At 30.9% G+C, this 11115-nt stretch overlaps 1 long non-coding RNA gene across 2 annotated transcripts; it reads right to left on the reverse strand.

Moving 5' to 3' along the window:
* Window positions 1-4522: 4522 nt before the first annotated feature.
* On the reverse strand, window positions 4523-8475 carry LOC120073637 (uncharacterized). 2 transcript variants are annotated; one of them, XR_016528414.1, is made up of 4 exons: window positions 7923-8475; window positions 6283-6633; window positions 5603-5716; window positions 4523-4808 (listed from the first exon to the last, which is right to left on the reverse strand). It is a non-coding gene; the product is annotated as an uncharacterized LOC120073637 (long non-coding RNA). The 2 variants fall into 2 exon arrangements; XR_005480770.2 differs by having other exon boundaries at window positions 7950-8473.
* Window positions 8476-11115: the final 2640 nt, after the last annotated feature.

Consider the following 11115-nt stretch of genomic DNA (forward strand, 5'->3'; position numbering starts at 1 on the left):
ACAACCAGCTCCAATACACCTTCAGGTGGCCAACTTTAGGCTCCGACAACCACCTTCGGCTATAAACTCCAGCAAAAATCATCTTCGATAATCAATTTCGACAACCACTTCCGATTACTATAAGATTAATAACTGTTAAAGTATGTTGTAGGATTGTTGATTATATAAAAAATAATGTTATTTTGTCTACATTAAGTGCAATATTTATGCGTAATGAATTCACATATCAAATGAGTGTTAAGAATATCTAGACGAAAAGTATGTATTGAAAGTTGTGTAACATATAACAAAAAACTATAAAATAAAAAAAAAATCCTAGAATATTTTCCAACAAGAATTATTGAAAAATAGAGATTTGTTCTCTGATAATCCTCCAAATTTAGAGGAAATGAAAGTGAAATTGTTGAATAAATATGGTGAAACTCCATTGGCTATTACGATGATGAGGGAGATTTAACTAAAAAAAAAATGACATAGTAAAAACTATAAAGCAACAATAGGAAGAAGAAGAAACAGAAGAAGATGATAAGATGATAATGAAATTCATGGAGAAAAATTTGCTATAAATTTTTTATTTCGCTTTAGTTTCTCATTTTATTTAATCATATTTCTACAAAAAATTAATTTAAAATATCTTGAATCTGTTTGCTGACGCTTCGAACAACCTAGTATGGGGGTCTCGCTGATTTTGTATTCAGCATATTTATTTATTTGCATTTATTTATGTTTTTGACCCTAGGATTTAGAGTAGTGCGATATATAAACTCTCTAACCTAGAGGCACTGTTTTTTATGTAATTTCTGAAAAACATTCTCTCGAAATAATATTGTCCTCACTCTACCCGTGGACGTAGCTATCACACTATTAGTGAACCACGTATATCCGTGTGTCAATCTTCCCTACTCTACGTTCCCCTTTTTTGTGTTCTTTAATTGTCGATTTCGCAACATTAATTGTTGTTCATTATCCAAAAAAGAAAGAAAGAAGAAAAAAGTTCTAAAAATTAAAAGAAAAAAATTGCAATCCATATTTTATTCAAACAAATATGAGTAGAATTATTGAATAAAAAAAGTTTTAAAAAAAATAGTAATCATAAAGCATATTATTTAGAGTTCAAAAAACCACATCAGATACCCAAACATATGAACTCAACTTTGCATCACAAACACAGACATATGAACTCAGACTAAATAACTTTGTACCCCTAACACAGACATATAAACTCCTCAGTTATATGAACTCCACAGACATATAAATTCCAGACATACTATCTCAATTCAGCGCCCCAACGAGCCCTTAAGGATTGTTTGAGGCGCTTAGTTAAACTTTATAGTCTGAAATTAATATGTATGTGGAGTTATGATATAAGTTAGGAAGTCTATGTTTTGGATATGTAGAGTTGTTTAGTTTAAAGTTAGCAAATCTATATTTGGGGTGTAAAGTTAAATTTTAAAAAGTCCAAATTGTGTTTATTTCAAAAATTTATGTTTGAAAAATATTGAAATTGATTTTTTTTTTAAAAAAAAATATACAATAAGTTAGAATTTATGTTTCAAGAATTAATTGAAATGCACTTTTTTTTAGTAATCACAACATGTCTCTCGAGATGGTGGGCCTTTGATTTTTCTATTCTTATGTTGGATTCTAATTTTCTTTTCCTTCTAATTGAATTCTCATTTGCCTTTCGAGAAAATTTCTAGTATTTTCATAGTACCATATTCCTTAGGTTCACACTATAAATCTACCTTTATAAATATTTATGGATCTTACATCGATGTCAGTGGATCTCACCATATTTTTAAATATGTGTTGACATGAAACACAATAAATGGATGTAGTATGGAGAATTTTCCGTACTACGGTAGTATAGATATTTTTCCTTGGCTTTCATGAGCTATAAAATCATATTAAATAAACATGAGGCCTCATCCCAAGACATTGGTTATGCAAGAAGTGACCCATGTATCTTATCAAGATTGTGAGGTCTCTTCATATTTGGATGTGGGATCCTTAACATATTCAATTAAAAATAGTGTCTCTTTTGAGTTCAAATATTTGAGATGAACTATGCTTGAATTTGCCTTTGTTTTTTCTTATTTTGGTAGAGTGTTTGATGAATTGTATGCCTATGATAATAAATTCAAGATCTTTTTTTTAATGTTTAATCAAATATATTCAATCCAAGTTCAAGACTATTGGTGCATCATGATACGTTACAAGAGTATATGTAAGTGGCACATAGGTGAATCTCAATATTAACCCACAAGTCAAATACAATGTCACAAACAGATATGACATAGATAAACAAATATAAAAAATAAAAAAAATAAAAAAAAAGAATGCACATACAAAAATTGGTAACTCAGTCTAGTGTAACTACACCTACTTCTGGGAGTAATATGCCTAATGAAAAGAACTTCACTAATAAAGTGAAACGATTATAAAGAAATATTTATATGATAGTACACATTATCTAGACTCACGAAGAGCTTATTCCTAATAAAGAGTTTAGGCTCTCTCTAAACTTGAGACTCCCTCTCTTAATGCACTTTACGTTTAGACTCTCCCTAAACTTGAAACTCCTTCTCTTGAAGTTTCCTCGTTCTTTTCATCTCATGTTTGAGACATTCTTCAAACATGTTTGCTTAGATTCTCCCTAAAAAAGATTTTTCCTCACTAACTGTTGTACCACTCAACAGAAGAAGGAATGTTCGTTATCTTTACACTGAACAATCAAAGTAGCGTGAACTTGCAAATGGTTGAATAAAAACCAAGAAACACAACTATAACGACAAGCACACACATTTTTCTTGTTTCTTTTCACTCTTCAATAATCGTATAATCAAAAGAGTAAGAGTTGACCCAAGGAGGCGTACAAAGATGAATATAAAAGAGAGACAAAAAGGAAACAACTCTGCAAGACAGAAAATCTTCGTGATAGTCGAAAATGAAAAGTAACTGTTGGAAATCTGCAACATAAAAGAAAACAATAGCTCGAAACAAGAAAAAACTCTTGATAAGAGTAAAGACAAGAGTCTCAACATAATGTCTAAAGAAAAAAAGGAAAAGGCAACATAACTGAAATAACAATATAAGCAATGGCAACCATCATCTAACTATTTTAGTTTTCGATTATACCCTACAAATTGTGGTCATTTAAATGTACTCAAAATTCAAGCTTTCAAAGTACTTTCAATCAACCACTAATATAAACTTTTTGTTAGAGAGCATTAAAGTTTTAATGTAATTAAATTTATTATAATAATGTTAAGATGTAGTGATCTGACCTTTTGAGATCTCTAACTGAGACCATTATGTCATATATGTAATTTTCAATTCTTCTGCTCAATTTCATATTTTAAAGTCATGTAATGTTTGACATAGGATTTTGTATTAAATGGAAAACTTTAAATTTTGAAGGTTACTTTTCATGAGTTTTTTTTGTAGGGATCTGAATAAAAGATTTACATTGTTTTTCTTTTTTTCTTTTTTTTTTTAATATAAATTGTCTTGAAAATGTTATATTTATTTTAATAAATATTTTAAAGATCAAATTGGTTAAATAATTTTGTTTGAAAATTACACATTAAATTATGACTCGAGTTAGTGATCTTGAAAAGTTGAGTGATTGCATAAGAAAAATATTAAATAATTGATTTAACTAAAGTTGTCATAATCTAATTCATCGATAATTTAAGAGATACCTCATAAAATCCAAATTTGGGAAAATGTAATGTAACAACAATGCAAATTGGATTCTTCCTTTTTTGCTTAAGAGCTATGCCACAAGCTTTCTTCTCTCTCATGCAATCCTTCGCATTGCTTGACTAATTGCATAATTATTAGTTAAAATAAGGACTGATCGGATAGATAACAAAATTTAAGGTTTTATTTTAAAATATAGCAAAATATTTTTAAAATTATAAAATGGCAAAATTGAATTAAGTAATAAAAAATAATAATGCAAAGTTGTGAAAACTACTCTCACTTAAAATAAAAGACTCAACGCTCGCATATTGAAGCTGGAGAGTTTCTAAACCATTCAAAAAACAACAAATGCACTATAACTAAAACAATCATCACGATAAAAGATGCAACCTGCCAAACCTGAAATCTACATTTACCAGATATGATTGCTACACAAACCAAGACATACTACAACAATTCTAAGCTTTAATGTCAGTTTAAAATCGACATTAAAGGGCTTTAATGTCGGTTGACAACTGATATTAAAGATAGTGTTATTAAATCCTTTTAATGTCGGTTTTAAACCGACATTGAAGAGGGTGTATATTGTCGGTTTTAAACCAACATTAAAGAACTTTAATAACACTATCTTTAATGTCGATTTTAAAGCCCAGAATTATTGTCCATTTTTTTCAATTATTATCCGTTTTTTGTAAATACCATGTCCGCTTTTTCAATTATTGTCCGTCTATTCAATGTAATTATTGTCTAATCCATTTTTAATATCGGCCAAAAAGTTAAAAACGATATGTCCCTAAAACTAAGGTAATCAACCTGTCCATGCACAAAATAAATTCTTAATTGCTTTCATAAATCCATAATAATAAGTCACAAGAGAGGAATTGGATGATAATTTAACTCTAAAACCAAGATAATCAACAAATTACCAAAACTCATAAGGGTTACATAGCAAAATTAAAATTTTGTTAGATCCAAACAAAACAAAAATGCACACACACTTGTTGCCATTATATATTTTCCAAATAGTCTTTCAATTGCTCCTTCGTCATGTTCTCTCTACCACCCACCATAGATTTGATCCAAATCGAAAGCATGACTTTCTGCAAGCAGAGAAAAATAGACAAACATATAATAAGAATTCAATTACCCCACATAAAGAATTTATGAAATTCAAGCTGGGGAACTATGGAAAGATAACATGGGAATTTATGATTTCGAGTTTTCATGGGAATTTGCAAGAAGGCCAAGATATCATATTCTGTTATAAACAACCACAAAAAAGCTCGAATCACATAATAAAAATCCAAAATATGCCAAAACATAAGCATAAGCATAGGAAAGAGGAAAGGAGGAAATTAGCATCTCCAACTAAAAAGTTTTGCATTATCCATATAACTAAAAAGTAAAAAGCTCCCTAAAGTAACACCAAAACTTCAAGCAATTAAAAAGCACACCAAATGGATACAAGACTTCAATCAAATGAAACCACAAAAAACATCTCCAACTAAAAGATGGTATCGAGGGTCAATCCTAGATTATCCAAACAAGATTCCAAGGACGAATTAGATTCAAATTGACGAAGAAGCACAATAAATGGTTAAACAAGAGATGACAAAAGATTCGGCAATGATAATGAAGAATTAACCTAACACACAATGCATGAATAACCCACAAACTACCATAGTGTAACCGGATTCATTTAGACAAATAATGCAAAATATAAACTACCAAAGGATGCCTAAGAAGTTCCACTACCATAAACCACTCAATGGAAGTTATAAACAATTAAGCTATGACTACCATAACTGCAGGATAGTCATATAATTCCAACACTGAATCTAATCCAAAGTTTAGAATAAATAGACTTTTAAGGTGAGCATCTTATAAATATTACCTTGTATTTGTTATTAATATTGTTATGAAGTCCCTTTTGTGTTAGATGCACCTTCTCCACTTATCAACCTTCTTAAAATATGTCCAATGCAACCTTCCTATCTTCCTTCCAAATCTTTAAGAATCAAAATTTAGCCTTACACATCAAATTTGAATCTAACAAAATGAAAAACTTCACTCAAAATCATTTCATTATTGCTCAAATGAGTTAGCTCCCAAATTCTAATTCGACTAGTTTCCAAAAGAACCTTAATCTGAAATAGTTTCGTATCCACTCGCAAAGTCTAAGAAGAGACTATTTTGAAAAAAAAAAAAAAAAAAAAAAAAAGAATCACCTTGTCAGGAGAGAAGAAAAAAAAAATAAGAAAACAAGTAACCTATCTTCTATATGGTTCAATCACCACAATTTTGCTCCTTTCTCTTGTATATCATGCTCAAGTGAAAAAAAGTGTAACAACAATTAGTAACCTATCTACTATCGAGATCATTTTGATCATAAATAGAATTGATCCTCATAGATTTAGCTAGTTTATTTAGTTGCAGTTTAACACTCAACATAAGAATATTATATTTTTCACAAAGGGACTTGAGTAAACAACAAAGTACCTTCTTGAGTTGGTTTTAGTAACTCACTTCTTTCCCAACCCCAGAAGAATAGCAATTGTAAGCATTACAAAGTACCTTCTTGAACTGAGATGTGTGAATCCCATGTGTGTTGTAGCATACCGACTCTCTCATGATTATGTTCCATGCTTGATTATGACATCCCCTTCTTCCTCAAGTATGTTGAAAAGTATTAAAACAATAACTATTTAAAGTAAAAGTGGCATTTTATCTTACTTTTATCTCTCAACAAAATTGTAAACATCCTATATATAAAAGATCTAAAAAGAGAGATAAAAAAGAGAGAAATCAATAAGGCAGTACAAAGTCAAAATGAAATGAAACTTGTTTCAAAGCATCGAAAACTTAACCTTAAATTGACAATGTTGTGGATAAGTAACCATTAGAGAGGTCTAAAAATACAGGTCCCTGCAAATAGCTTAAAAGAATTTAATTAAAAAGGTTGAACTGAAAAGAGAACATATATAAAGGAAAGGGCTGATGAAGTCCAACACAAGTCAACCGTTAAGTAGGGATCCTCCAGTTAAAATATTCGTTGCACACATTGTGCACGTTGTCTAACCCTGTGAGGCAACCATCAAACTCTACAATATTTGACATTAAAAAAATATATATGTAAAATACCATCCTTTAAAACATAAGAGCATCATAGCATAGAGATTGCTCCTTTTGATTACTACATCTACTCAAATCTTCCCCCACCACCACCTCAACAGCAAAAAGGGTTTTTTTTTTTTCTAATAAGAAATAAATTTTATTGATGTATGAAATTTACAAAAGAAGGACATGTGCCCAAACCAAAGGAGTTACAAAAGACTTCTTCAATGGATCAAAAGAGATGAAAGATCATAAGAACTATATGAAGATGTACATTTGAAAAAATTGTTGAAAGAGTTTTCCTTTTCATTGAAACGGTGATTGTTTCTCTCCTTTCATGTGATCCATAAAAAAGCATGAATCGGTGACCACAAAATCTTTTTTTTAATGAATAAATAAGCTTCGTAAGAATAATGAAGAATGAGTGAAATAGAACAAGCACAAGTAGTGACCTATTCTCAACCATAGAAAAAGGAACAATGAACAAAATGTTAAAGGCCTAAATTAGTAAAGTAATAGGACAAGTAACATAATAGTAGGGAATGGAAAGGTGAGCATTACATTACATTACAAGTTAGAAAATCCCAAATGAAAGTTTAACCAGAAAACATAACTTTAAAACTTGTGGCTGTGGCCCTGTTATATATACTCTCTTCTCTTTGACCAAAGCCAATGGGAAGCAAAATGCAAGACATTGAAACATGGAATTGAAATCATACAATATTTTCACTCCAAATAGACCACAGAAATTCTCATTTGTTGTTGTTACAAAAATTCTCATTTGTTGTTGTTATATTCCATAGTCAATACAAGCATACAATAACACAATATCAAAATTCTCGCTACACACAATGAAAAGGCACAACCCAACTCAATATTTTCACTCCATGTAGGCCACAAAAACAAATCAAAGACACCCAACAAAGATCCAAACAAAAGCCATTTCAGTAAATTCCCCAAAAACCTCCAAGCAACAAAGATTGAAAACAACAAAGACCCCCCAACTCAAAACGAAAGAAGAGAAAGAAAAAGAGGGTAAAACTATAACAGAGGCATTGAATGGAAGAATGAATTGTGGAAAAGGTAAGGGAAAAGGGAACCTTAGAAAATGAGTTGTAGAAATTCACCTTTAGGAAGAGGAAAGAGAAAAGTGGATCCACCCAATTTCCTTTTTATTGAACTGAACAAACAGAGAGATGAAGAAGAAAAAGAAGACAAACCGGATGGGTTCGCGTTTTGGAAGGATTTCGCATGGGTTGTGGAAATTAAGGATTTTCGACTTTCCTCAACCAATATCAAGACACATTATAAGCATAAAGAACAAAATCACTTTCTATTCGGGCAACCAACCACAAAACCTCTCTGCTAAGGTTGCACAACACAAAATCTCTCTATCCATCATGAGGAGAATCTCTTTCATTGCAGCGACACTAACAAATTGACTGGAAAATCCCTTCCATTGTCGCTAGGTAAGTGACTGTAACTCTCGTTTATCCGTTTAAGAGACATCAAGACTATCCTATTGCAAGGGACTCCAAAACTGATCTACATGGTTTTTCACGACAATACCATATGGTTTTTCATGACAGTACCATAGGATTTCTCACATGTAGGAAAACCAAAAACTTCCTACGATCTTTCTTTTTGTCTATGCACTGTAGTCTGTTCTATACATTGTTTCTATCCTTAAAGGTAAGAAATAAGTGTTGAACAAAAATCTTTGGATATAATATATAAACATGTTTATTTTTTTAATAAATAATCAAAGAGTTACCAAATTGTTTAAAGTACTATTTTATTAAACCAAATAAATCTTTGATATACAAATATATTCCTCTACTTTTTAGGATTCCAAAAAAGAAACGGAACATTAGTTGTTTATCATCATTTAATAAGCTTAAAAATAATAAACTCTTTACATGCATTCGGAGAAGGATTAAAGTTGTGAAAAAAGAGAAAATTGAAGGAAGAAAAAGAGTCAATGAAAGATTGAGGGCTTCTAGAATAACTGGTGAGAAAATACAAGCAAACAAAGATCCAATAATTGTCAACAGTGTGGACAAGGTTCTATTCAAATGCACTATGTTTCCAAAAGCTTGAAAATCAATTATTTCAGTATTGTGATCAGACTATTGGATGGAATGGTTTATTCTTGCTAACTCACTATTCAAATACACTGTATTTCAGAAGTACCAAACGATATGGTGGTGTAAACAACTACATATAAGTCATTTTGAGGGAAGTTAGATAAAACTTACATCGGCCACGAAACAGCCTTATCTTCAATAGTTCAAAAAGACTTGGATTTTTGGAACCATCTCAATACAACGTCAAATGAAATACAGAGAGATTGGTAGACGGAAAAAGCTTACCTTGAGTAAAACCAACAAAATGTTGGAAGGACAAATTTGATGGAATATAAGCCTCAACAACACGATAATCATGATAGTGTGAACTTTCATCCCATCTACCGTAAAAAAGAATCTTTACTCGTAGTAGATCCATAGTAAAAACAGCAAGATTGAAATTGTGACTACTTACTTGTTTATAAAAAAGATTGATTCTTTTTTAGATACCGATAAAATAAAGTATATATAAAAAAATTTAAAATGATATAATAATATAATGAGATGATAAGTGATAAAACGTGATAATAAAATAAAAAATGAGAAAGTTTGTATGAAATATACAGTTTGATTATAATATGTATAGAATAATGAATAAAATCTTAGTTAGAATCAAATATATTTATACAAATTTAAATTATTAAAAAATTAATGAGATAATATAAAATTTGAAGATATGGTATATATTGAAATCAAAATGGAGATATACAAACTAGAGATTGATTCATTTTAAGTAAGTTTGAAAAGTAGTTATCTCAAGTCAAATTTGATATTAAATTGCCAATTTGAAATTTAAATTGGCCGAAACATGTGCCATTTTTTTATATTGAATCCATTTAGTTGGAATATCATAACTGACGCTTTCTATTTACACTGTATTTCTATTTAGAATTGATATATGTTGTAGCAATTACACTGTATTCAACAATGTTGTTAGTCGACCATACTAGAGGTAAATTCGATATTATAAAAGTAGACGTTACGTGAGCGGTACACATTTTTCCCAAATTCTTATTATGTTCAATTTTTGACATAAATCCAAAAGACCCCTGAATTTTGTCATTTTCTCCAATTTCGTTTAAAATAACTGTTGGGCTTTAGTTTGAATTTGTAGGCCCAAAACTACTTGGAGAAGTTTGCTCCAATTGATTAAGTGTGTTAGGTAGAATGAAAGGCAAAAAGAAAACCAAGTTAATGAGCTAAATGGAGGATACATACTTGGGCTTGTTCTGATTTCTCAGCCGATTAGATTGAAACCATCAAAGCAGAAATTATTTTGGTAAAACTCTGATGCTTATTTTTACGAAGTGGAAATGTGGATGATATGCGTTGATGAAATTGCATTGTGCACTCAAGTTTCCTCAGTGGAATCCAAGTGTAAATTCCACTGAGTTTCCTGGTAAGTCCAGGGTTGAACATAGGGACTTGTGAAAACAGGTTGCGTTGGTAATTTTTAGGAAAACTTTGCGATAACTAAATAAATAAATAGTTGGTTTGTTGTTGATTGCGTTAATGAGAAAATAACAAAATGTGATGGATTTGAGAAAAGTCGGTTTTGTGATAGATGCACTAAGTATGCGATGAATGGGTTGAGAAGATCTTTAGCTAGCGTTACTTGGGAATGCGTCAGACTATGAGATCATGATACCACCATGCACAGCAAGTCATTTTCCAGTGCAAATGCGATGCTCCTAAGTCTAGGACGCATGTGTTGAATGCAAAAGTATCCATAGAGCTTATCTCTAAGTCTCTACTCTTGTCCTATACGATGTTGCAAAATGCATAAAAGCAAGGTGACTGCATACAATCATATCCTATCTCTAGGATGCATGCGATGCGTTGATAACAAATAGTGCTCATTCCTAAGCTTCTATCTCTTGATTATGCGTTCTAATCTGACTCTCCCGAGCCTAGATTCTAACCTGACCTTCCCAAGCCTAGATTCTATCCTTAGACTACCCTTCCGAGTATCTCTAATGGACGAATGAAGCATACATAATACAAGATAATCACATAACATGAAGATTCCCTAGTTGTGCTAGTTAAATGCTTCTCAAGCCATTCCACTAATTTATCTACTCATGCGTAAATAACAGAGAGTGAATAGATATAGAGAAATAAATTCCATTTCGATAAATGAATGGAGTACAAAATGACAATGGAAGTT

The sequence above is a fragment of the Benincasa hispida genome, chromosome 1, assembly GCF_027475165.1.
Source record: "Benincasa hispida cultivar pf3 chromosome 1, pf3_genome.v1.1, whole genome shotgun sequence".
Taxonomy (NCBI): domain Eukaryota; kingdom Viridiplantae; phylum Streptophyta; class Magnoliopsida; order Cucurbitales; family Cucurbitaceae; genus Benincasa; species Benincasa hispida.